We start from the raw sequence: 11,544 nt of genomic DNA, 5'->3' as shown, positions 1-11,544 counted from the left end.
AATTCACCATTTTCACCAGGACCTAGCGACTACCAACATCCAGAAATACATTTGAAAAGGAGAATAACAATGCTCACTGTTTCCAGCAGATGGCCCTCTTACTCTGTCCCATACTGTGAGAGTGAGTGCTGAGTGCACTCAATAAAGATTCAAAACCAGAATCAAAAAACTCAACACAAACTATAGAGAGATTTAGTAGGCTAATTGAATATGCACCTGAGAAGAATACGATTACATTTCAGCTAAGCATTCAGCACCACCATCATCCTCCAGCAGCTGATTTGTAAACTAACAAAACTTGGCCTCAGCCCCTCTCTCTGCAACTGGCTGCTGGACTTCCTCACTGCCAGACAGCAATCTGTACGGGTCGGCGAAACACATAGGACACCATCACGCTGAGTACAGGGGCCCCCAAGGATGTGTGCTCAGCCCCCTGTTCTACACCCTGCTGACCCACGACTGCACACCCACCTACAGCTCCAACTACTTCCTCAAGTTTGCGGATGACAGAACTTTGGTGGGTCTCATCAGCAACAACGACGAGACCCACTACAGGAAGGGGGTGAACCAGCTGGCCTCGTGTTGCAAAGAAAACATTTTTTGTATTCTATATATGTATCTATGTTTGATTATGTATCCAAGACCGATCTCCGGACTTTGAGCAGCAATATGTCGGTCTGATTATTTATGCTATCAGATACAATTCTACGTTTATTGTGTTACCAATTTTACCTCCCCCTTTATTGTACATATTAAAGCTTTTGCGATGGCCGGGAATCGAACCCGGGTCAACTGCTTGGAAGGCAGCTATGCTTACCACTATACCACCATCGCCTTGTACTGCCCAATTGATGGTGGTATATTGTTTTTTTAACAGTCAATCAAAACCATAGGATACATCTGCAAAGAATGGACTGTAACAATGAGTACCCTCTCTAAATTCACAATTTTCACCAGGACCTAGCGACTACCAACATCCTTTTGTTAGGACTACTATCAAAATACATTTGAAAAGGAGAATAACAATGCTCACTGTTTCCAGCAGATGGCCCTCTTACTCTGTCCTATACTGTGAGAGTGAGTGCTGAGTGCACTCAATAAAGATTCAAAACCAGAATCAACAAAACTCAACACAAACTATAGAGAGATTTAGTAGGCTAATTTAATATGCACCTGAGCAAGAATACGATTACATTTCAGCTAAGCATTCAGCACCACCATCATCCTCCAGCAGCTGATTTGTAAACTAACAAAACTTGGCCTCAGCCCCTCTCTGTGCAACTGGCTGCTGGACTTCCTCACTGCCAGATAGCAATCTGTACGGGTCGGCGATAACACATAGATCTGCTCAGCCCCCTGCTCTACACCCTGCTGACCCACGACTGCACACCCACCTACAGCTCCAACTACTTCCTCAAGTTTGCGGATGACAGAACTATGGTGGGTCTCATCAGCAACAACGACAAGACCCACAACAGGAAGGGGGTGAACCAGCTGGCCTTGTGTTGCAAAGATAAACTTGTTTTGTATTTCTATATATGTATCTATGTTTGATTATGTATCCAAGACCGATCTCCGGACCTTGAGCAGCAATATGTCGGTCTGAATATTTTATGCTATCAGATACAATTCTACGTTTATTGTGTTACCAATTTACCTCCCCCTTTATTTGTACATATTAAAGCTTTTGCGATGGCCGGGAATCGAACCGGGTCAACTGCTTGGAAGGCAGCTATGCTTACCACTATACCACCATCGCCTTGTACTACCCAATTGATTGTGGTATATTGTTTTTTCAACAGTCACTCAAAACCATAGGATACATCTGCAAAGAATGGACTGTAACAATGAGTACCCTCTCTAAATTCACCATTTTCACCAGGACCTAGCGACTACCAACATCTCTTTTGTTAGGACTACTTATCAAAATACATTTGAAAAGGAGAATAACAATGCTCACTGTTTCCAGCAGATGGCCCTCTTACTCTGTCCCATACTGTGAGAGTGAGTGCTGAGTGCACTCAATAAAGATTCAAAACCAGAATCAACAAAACTCAACACCAACTATAGAGAGATTTAGGTAGGCTAATTTAATATGCCACCTGAGCAAGAATACGATTACATTTCAGCTAAGCATTCAGCACCACCATCATCCTCCAGCAGCTGATTTGTAAACTAACAAAACTTGGCCTCAGCACCCTCTCTCTGCAACTGGCTGCTGGACTTCCTCACTGCCAGACAGCAATCTTGTACGGGTCGGCGATAACACACTAGATCTGCTCAGCCCCCTGCTCTACACCCTGCTGACCCACGGACTGCACACCCACCTACAGCTCCAACTACTTCCTCAAGTTTGCGGATGACAGAACTTGGTGGGTCTCATCAGCAACAACGACGAGACCCACTACAGGAAGGGGGTGAACCAGCTGGCCTTGTGTTGCAAAGATAAACTTGTTTTGTATTTCTATATATGTATCTATGTTTGATTATGTATCCAAGACCGATCTCCAGACTTTGAGCAGCAATGTCGGTGTGATTTGTTATGCTATCAGATACAATTCTACGTTTATTGTGTTACCAATTTACCTCCCCCTTTATTTGTACATATTAAAGCTTTTGCAATGGCCGGGAATCGAACCCGGGTCAACTGCTTGGAAGGCAGCTATGCTTACCACTATACCACCATCGCCTTGTACTGCCTAAATGGTGGTGGTACATTTTTCTTTCAACAGTCACTCAAAACCATAGGATACATCTGCAAAGAAAGGACTGTAACAATGAGTATGGAATCAGCTTCCAGTTTGTGTTCGGGCGGCAGACACCCTATCCGTTTTTAAGAGTGCGCTTAAGACCTTCCTTTTTGATAAAGCTTATAGTTAGGGCTGATTAGATTCAGCCCCTAGTTTTGCTGATATAGGCTTAGTTTGTTGGGGACATCTTACTTCTTCCTTCTCTCTGTCTATACTTGTGTACTCTCATGTTCCGATTAACCCAGCTTCCCCAAATGTCTTTCTTTTTGGTGTCTGTATACGCCGGGATCCGGAGTCATGGATAATCCTGCGCTCCTCTGTCCTGGATCTTGAGTCGTGGCTGTGGTCCTGGATCATAGGTCCTGGATGGATATCCTCGTGGATTCATCTTCCTATTATACACACATGCATTTCCAAACATTTGGACTACCTATGTTGCAAATGTATTATCTTTTCAATTTACACACGGCATCTATTGCACGTCTGTCCGTCCTGGGAGAGGGATCCCTCCTCTGTTGCTCTCCCTGAGGTTTCTCCCATTTTTCCCTTTAAACTGTGGGTTTTCTTCGGAAGTTTTTCCTTGTACGATGTGAGGGTCTAAGGACAGAGGGTGTCGTGTTGTCATACTGATATTTTGTACAAACTATAAAGTCCACTGAGACAAATGTAACATTTGTGATATTGGGCTATATAAATAAACATTGATTGATTGATGAGTACCCTCTCTAAATTCACCATTTTCACCAGGACCTAGCGACTACCAACATCCAGAAATACATTTGAAAAGGAGAATAAACAATGCTCACTGTTTCCAGCAGATGGCCCTCTTACTCTGTCCCATACTGTGAGAGTGAGTGCTGAGTGCACTCAATAAAGATTCAAAACCAGGAATGCACAAAACTCAACACAAACTATAGAGAGATTTAGTAGGCTAATTTAATATTGCACCTGAGCAAGAATACGATTACATTTTCAGCTAAGCATTCAGCACCACCATCATCCTCCAGCAGCTGATTTGTAAACTAACAAAACTTGGCCTCAGCCCCTCTCTCTAGCAACTGGCTTGCTGAGACTTCCTCACTGCCAGACAGCAATCTGTACGGGTCGGCGATAACACATAGGACACCATCACGCTGAGTACAGGGCCCCCCAAGGATGTGTGCTCAGCCCCCCTGTTCTACTACCCTGCTGACCACGACTGCACACCCATCTACAGCTCCCAAACTACTTCTCAAGTTTGCGGATGACAGAACTTGGTGGGTCTTCATCAGACAACAACGACGAGACCCACAACAGGAAGGGGGTGAACCAGCTGGCCTCGTGTTGCAAAGATAAACATTTTTTGTATATCTATATATGTATCTATGTTTGATTATGTATCCAAGACCGATCTCCGGACTTTGAGCAGCAATATGTCAGTCTGATTATTTTATGCTATCAGATACAATTCTACGTTATTGTGTTACCAATTTTTACCTCCCCTCCTTTATTTGTACATATTAAAGCTTTTGCGATGGCCGGGAATCGAACCCGGGTCAAAACTGCTTGGAAGGCAGCTATGCTTACCACTATACCACCATCGCCTTGATTACTGCCTAAATGGTGGTGTTACATTTTTCTTTCAACAGTCACTCAAAACCATAGGATACATCTGCAAAGAAAGGACTGTAACAATGATACCCTCTCTAAATTCACAATTTTTCACCAGGACCTAGCGGGACTACCAACATCTCTTTTGTTAGGGACCTACTTATCAAATACATTTGAAAAGGAGAATAACATGCTCACTGTTTCCAGCAGATGGACCTCTTACTCTGTCCCATACTGTGAGAGTGAGTGCTGAGTGCACTCAATAAAGATTCAAAACCAGAATCAACAAAACTCAACACAACTATAGAGATATTTAGTAGGCTAATTTAATATGCACCTGAGCAAGAATACGATTACAGTTTCAGCTAAGCATTCAGCACCACCATCATCCTCCAGCCAGCTGATTTGTAAACTACAAAACTTGGCCTCAGGCCCCTCTCTGCAAATGGCTGCTGGACTTCCTCACTGCCAGACAGCAATCTGTACGGCGTCGGCGATAACACATAGATCTGCTCAGCCCCCTGCTCTACACCCCTGCTGACCCACGACTGCACACCCACCTACAGCTCAACAACTTCCTCAAGTTTGCGGATGCGACAGCAACTATTGGTGGTCTCCATCAGCAACAACGACGAGACCCACTAACAGGAAGGGGAGGCGTGAACCAGCTGGCCTTGTGTTGCAAAGATAAACTTGTTTTGTATTTCTATATATGTATCTATGTTTGATATGTATCCAAGACACGATCTCCGGACTCTTTGAGATAGCATGTATCAGTGTGATTATTTTATGATATCAGATACAATTCTACGTTATTGTGGTTACCAATTTTACCTCCCCCTTTTATTTGTACATATTTAAAGCTCTTTTGCGATGGCCGGGGATCGAAACCCGGTGGTCAACTGCTGCTTGGAAGGCAGCTATGCTACCCACTATACCACCATCGCCTGTACTGCCCTAAAGGTGATGGTGGTATAATTGTTTTTTCAACAGTCACTCAAAGGCCATAGGATACATCCTGCAAAGAATGGACTGTAACAAATGAGTACCCTCTCTAAATTCACAATTTTCACCAGGACACCTAGGACAGCGAACTACCAAACATCTCTTTAGACTACTTATCAAAATACATTTGAAAAAGGAGAATAACAGGCTCACTGTTTCCAGGCAGATGGCCCTCTTACTCTGTCCCATACTGTGAGAGTGAGTGCTGAGTGCACTCAATAAAGATTCAAAACCAGAATCAACAAAACTCAACACAACTATAGAGAGATTTAGTAGGCTAATTTAATATGCACCTGAGCAAGAATACGATTACATTTCAGCTAAGCATTCAGCACCACCATCATCCTCCAGCAGCTGATTTGTAAAACTAACAAAACTTGGCCTCAGCCCCTCTCTCTGCAACTGGCTGCTGGACTTCCTCACTGCCAGACAGCAATCTGTACGGGTCGGCGATAACACATAGATCTGCGGCTCAGCCCCCTGCTCTACCACCCTGCTGACCCACGACTGCACACCCACCTACAGCTCCAACTACGTCCTCAAGTTTGCGGATGACAGAACTTATGGTGGGTCTCATCAGCACAACGACGAGACCCACTACAGGAAGGGGGTGAACCAGCTGGCCTGTGTTGCAAAAGATAAACTTGTTTTGTATTTCTATATATGTATCTATGTTGGATTATGTATCCAAGACCGATCCCAGACTTTGAGCAGGCAATATGTTCGGTTGATTATGTTTATGCTATCAGATACAATTACTACGTTTATTGTTTTACCAATTTTACCTCCCCCTTTATTTGTACATATTAAAGCTTTTGCGATGGCCGGGAATCGAACCCGGGATCAACTGCTTGGAAGGCAGCTATGCTTACCACTATACCACCATCAGCCTTGTACTGCCTAAATGGTGGTGGTACATTTTTCTTTCAACAGTCACTCAAAACCATAGGATACATCTTGCAAAGAAAGGACTGTACCAATGAGTACCCTCTCTAAATTCACCATTTTCACCAGGACCTAGCGACTACCAACATCCAGAAATACATTTGGAAAAGGAGAATAACAATGCTCACTGTTTCCAGCAGATGGCCCTTTACTCTGTCCCATACTGTGAGAGTGAGTGCTGAGTGCACTCAATAAAGATTCAAAACCAGAATCAACAAAACTCAACACAAAACTATAGAGAGATTTAGTAGGCTAATTTAATATGCACCTGAGCAAGAATACGATTACATTTCAGCTAAGCATTCAGCACCACCATCATCCTCCAGCAGCTGATTTGTAAACTAACAAAACTTGGCCTCAGCCCCTCTCTCTGCAACTGGCTGCTGGACTTCCTCACTGCCAGACAGCAATCTGTACGGGTCGGCGATAACACATAGATCTGCTCAGCCCCCTGCTCTACACCCTGCTGACCCACGACTGCACACCCACCTACAGCTCCAACTACTTCCTCAAGTTTGCGGATGACAGAACTATGGTGGGTCTCATCAGCAACAACGACGAGACCCACTACAGGAAGGGGGTGAACCAGCTGGCCTTGTGTTGCAAAGATAAACTTGTTTTGTATTTCTATATATGTATCTATGTTTGATTATGTATCCAAGACCGATCTCCAGACTTTGAGCAGCAATGTGTCGGTGTGATTATGTTATGCTATCAGATACAATTCTACGTTTATTGTGTTACCAATTTTACCTCCCCCTTTATTTGTACATATTAAAGCTTTTGCGATGGCCGGGAATCGAACCCGGATCAACTGCTTGGAAGGCAGCTATGCTTACCACTATACCACCATCACCTTGTACTGCCTAAATGGTGGTGGTACATTTTTCTTTCAACAGTCACTCAAAACCATAGGATACATCTTCAAAGAAAGGACTGTACCAATGAGTACCCTCTCTAAATTCACCATTTTCACCAGGACCTAGCGACTACCAACATCCAGAAATACATTTGAAAAGGAGAATAACAATGCTCACTGTTTCCAGCAGATGGCCCTCTTACTCTGTCCCATACTGTGAGAGTGAGTGCTGAGTGAACTCAATAAAGATTCAAAACCAGAATCAACAAAACTCAACACAAACTATAGAGAGATTTAGTAGGCTAATTTAATATGCACCTGAGCAAGAATACGATTACATTTCAGCTAAGCATTCAGCACCACCATCATCCTCCAGCAGCTGATTTGTAAACTAACAAAACTTGGCCTCAGCCCCTCTCTCTGCAACTGGCTGCTGGACTTCCTCACTGCCAGACAGCAATCTGTACGGGTCGGCGATAACACATAGGACACCATCACGCTGAGTACAGGGGCCCCCCAAGGATGTGTGCTCAGCCCCCTGTTCTATACCCTGCTGACCCACGACTGCACACCCATCTACAGCTCCAACTACTTCCTCAAGTTTGCGGATGACAGAACTTTGGTGGGTCTCATCAGCAACAACGACGAGACCCACTACAGGAAGGGGGTGAACCAGCTGGCCTCGTGTTGTAAAGATAAACATTTTTTTTATATCTATATATGTATCTATGTTTGATTATGTATCCAAGACCGATCTCCGGACTTTGAGCAGCAATATGTCGGTCTGATTATTTTATGCTATCAGATACAATTCTACGTTTATTGTGTTACCAATTTTACCTCCCCCTTTATTTGTACATATTAAAGCTTTTGCGATGGCCGGGAATCGAACCCGGGTCAACTGCTTGGAAGGCAGCTATGCTTACCACTATACCACCATCACCTTGCACTGCCCAATTGATGGTGGTATATTGTTTTTTCAACAGTCACTCAAAACCATAGGATACATCTGCAAAGAAAGGACTGTAACAATGAGTACCCTCTCTAAATTCACCATTTTCACCAGGACCTAGCGACTACCAACATCTCTTTTGTTAGGACTACTTATCAAAATACATTTGAAAGGAGAATAACAATGCTCACTGTTTCCAGCAGATGGCCCTCTTACTCTGTCCCATACTGTGAGAGTGAGTGCTGAGTGCACTCAATAAAGATTCAAAACCAGAATCAACAAAACTCAACACAAACTATAGAGAGATTTAGTAGGCTAATTTAATATGCACCTGAGCAAGAATACAATTACATTTCAGCTAAGCATTCAGCACCACCATCATCCTCCAGCAGCTGATTTGTAAACTAACAAAACTTGGCCTCAGCCCCTCTCTCTGCAACTGGCTGCTGGACTTCCTCACTGCCAGACAGCAATCTGTACGGGTCGGCGATAACACCTAGATCTGCTCAGCCCCCTGCTCTACACCCTGCTGACCCACCACTGCACACCCACCTACAGCTCCAACTACTTCCTCAAGTTTGCGGATGACAGAACTATGGTGGGTCTCATCAGCAACAACGACGAGACCCACTACAGGAAGGGGGTGAACCAGCTGGCCTTGTGTTGCAAAGATACATTTTTTTAGTATTTCTATACATGTGTCTATGTTTGATTATGTATCCAAGACCGATCTACAGACTTTGAGCAGCAATGTGTCGGTGTGATTATGTTATGCTATCGGATACAATTATAAGTTTATCGTGTTTGCATTACCAATTTTACCTCCCCCTTTATTTGTACATATTAAAGCTTTTGCGATGGCCGGGAATCGAACCCGGGTCAACTGCTTGGAAGGCAGCTATGCTTACCACTATACCACCATCGCCTTGTACTGCCTAAATGGTGGTGGTACATTTTTCTTTCAACAGTCACTCAAAACCATAGGATACATCTGCAAAGAAAGGACTGTAACAATGAGTACCCTCTCTAAATTCACAATTTTCACCAGGACCTAGCGACTACCAACATCCAGAAATACATTTGAAAAGGAGAATAACAATGCTCACTGTTTCCAGCAGATGGCCCTCTTACTCTGTCCCATACTGTGAGAGTGAGTGCTGAGTGCACTCAATAAAGATTCAAAACCAGAATCAACAAAACTCAACACAAACTATAGAGAGATTTAGTAGGCTAATTTAATATGCACCTGAGAAAGAATACGATTACATTTCAGCTAAGCATTCAGCACCACCATCATCCTCCAGCAGCTGATTTGTAAACTAACAAAACTTGGCCAGCCCCTCTCTCTGCAACTGGCTGCTGGACTTCCTCACTGCCAGACAGCAATCTGTACGGGTCGGCGATAACACATAGATCTGCTCAGCCCCCTGCTCTACAACCTGCTGACCCACGACTGCACACCCACCTACAGCTCCAACTACTTCCTCAAGTTTGCGGATGACAGAACTATGGTGGGTCTCATCAGCAACAACGACGAGACCCACTACAGGAAGGGGGTGAACCAGCTGGCCTTGTGTTGCAAAGATAAACTTGTTTTGTATTTCTATATATGTATCTATGTTTGATTATGTATCCAAGACCGATCTCCGGACCTTGAGCAGCAATATGTCGGTCTGATTATTTTATGCTATCAGATACAATTCTACGTTTATTGTGTTACCAATTTTACCTCCCACTTTATTTGTACATATTAAAGCTTTTGCGATGGCCGGGAATCGAACCCGGGTCAACTGCTTGGAAGGCAGCTATGCTTAGCACTATACCACCATCGCCTTGTACTGCCCAATTGATGGTGGTATATTGTTTTTTCAACAGTCACTCAAAACCATAGGATACATCTGCAAAGAATGGACTGTAACAATGAGTACCCTCTCTAAATTCACCATTTTCACCAGGACCTAGCGACTACCAACATCCAGAAATACATTTGAAAAGGAGAATAACAATGCTCAATGTTTCCAGCAGATGGCCCTCTTACTCTGTCCCATACTGTGAGAGTGAGTGCTGAGTGCACTCAATAAAGATTCAAAACCAGAATCAACAAAACTCAACACAAACTATAGAGAGATTTAGTAGGCTAATTTAATATGCACCTGAGCAAGAATACGATTACATTTCAGCTAAGCATTCAACACCACCATCATCCTCCAGCAGCTGATTTGTAAACTAACAAAACTTGGCCTCAGCCCCTCTCTCTGCAACCGGCTGCTGGACTTCCTCACTGCCAGACAGCAATCTGTACGGGTCAGCGACAACACATAGGACACCATCACGCTGAGTACAGGGGCCCCCCAAGGATGTGTGCTCAGCCCCCTTTTCTACACCGTGCTGACCCACGACTGCACACCCACCTACAGCTCCAACTACTTCCTCAAGTTTGCGGATGACAGAACTTTGGTGGGTCTCATCAGCAACAACGACGAGACCCACTACAGGAAGGGGGTGAACCAGCTGGCCTCGTGTTGCAAAGATAAACATTTTTTGTATTTCTATATATGTATCTATGTTTTATTATGTATCCAAGACCGATCTCCAGACTGTGAGCAGCAATGTGTCGGTCTGATTATTTTATGCTATCAGATACAATGATACGTTTATTGTGTTTGCATTACCAATTGTACCTCCCCCTTTATTTGTACATATTAAACCTTTTGCGAATCGAACCCGGGCCAACTGCTTGGAAGGCAGCTATGCTCACCACTATACCACCATCGCCTTGTTATGATATGACGGAGGTGGTACAGTTTTTCAACATTCACTCAAAACCTTAAGTTAAAACTGCAAAGAAATTAGTTTAACAATGAGTTAACTCTTTTTAGTCACCCTTTTCACCAGGACCTAGCGACTCCCAACAGCTCTTTTGGTAGGACTACTTACTGAAATACATTTGAAAAGGATAAGAACAATGCCCACTTTTTCCAGCAGATGGCCCTCTTACTCTGTCCCAAATATAGAGAGATTAAGTAGGCTAATTTAATATGCACTTGAGTGAGAATACGATTACATTTCAAGATTTAAGTTTTTACAGGAATATTTTAGCCCACTTTTGTTAATTTGTTTCAAGAAAGGATAAACATAAGAGCATATTTACATTACACGAAGCAAAGAACCCATATTATTTTGACCCCTGACAGTTTAGCTATGTGACTGGAGTATCTGAATACCTCTGTATGTGGTTTGATTTGCATTTCTAGCTGACCTCTTGGCTATGTTTCTGAATAATATGCTTTTGTATGTTTAAATAAAAACTTTTCTCCCATTTATTTAAAGTCCCATTTTTCTACAAGCCCTTTGTTAGACCCCAAAAGTCAGTAAATGTACCACTATTCTTGTTTAGAAAAATCATTGCTATAAAGAAAAAAAAACAATATAAGTAAATTAAA

At 43.3% G+C, this 11,544-nt stretch overlaps 5 non-coding genes across 5 annotated transcripts; all 5 read right to left on the bottom strand.

Annotated features, from left to right (window-relative positions):
- Nucleotides 1–762: 762 nt before the first annotated feature.
- Nucleotides 763–834, bottom strand: trnag-ucc. Its single transcript has one exon. It is a non-coding gene; the product is annotated as a tRNA-Gly (tRNA).
- Nucleotides 835–2,617: 1,783 nt separating this feature from the next.
- Nucleotides 2,618–2,689, bottom strand: trnag-ucc. Its single transcript has one exon. It is a non-coding gene; the product is annotated as a tRNA-Gly (tRNA).
- A 1,570-nt stretch (nt 2,690–4,259) lies between these two features.
- Nucleotides 4,260–4,333, bottom strand: trnag-ucc. Its single transcript has one exon. It is a non-coding gene; the product is annotated as a tRNA-Gly (tRNA).
- A 3,687-nt stretch (nt 4,334–8,020) lies between these two features.
- On the bottom strand, nt 8,021–8,092 carry trnag-ucc. Its single transcript has one exon. It is a non-coding gene; the product is annotated as a tRNA-Gly (tRNA).
- Nucleotides 8,093–8,954: 862 nt separating this feature from the next.
- On the bottom strand, nt 8,955–9,026 carry trnag-ucc. Its single transcript has one exon. It is a non-coding gene; the product is annotated as a tRNA-Gly (tRNA).
- Nucleotides 9,027–11,544: the final 2,518 nt, after the last annotated feature.

This window comes from Gymnodraco acuticeps, unplaced genomic scaffold, assembly GCF_902827175.1.
Source record: "Gymnodraco acuticeps unplaced genomic scaffold, fGymAcu1.1, whole genome shotgun sequence".
In the NCBI taxonomy this organism is placed as follows: domain Eukaryota; kingdom Metazoa; phylum Chordata; class Actinopteri; order Perciformes; family Bathydraconidae; genus Gymnodraco; species Gymnodraco acuticeps.
Note: the sequence above shows the minus strand (reverse complement) of the source record. Positions and strands in the feature narration are given on the sequence as shown.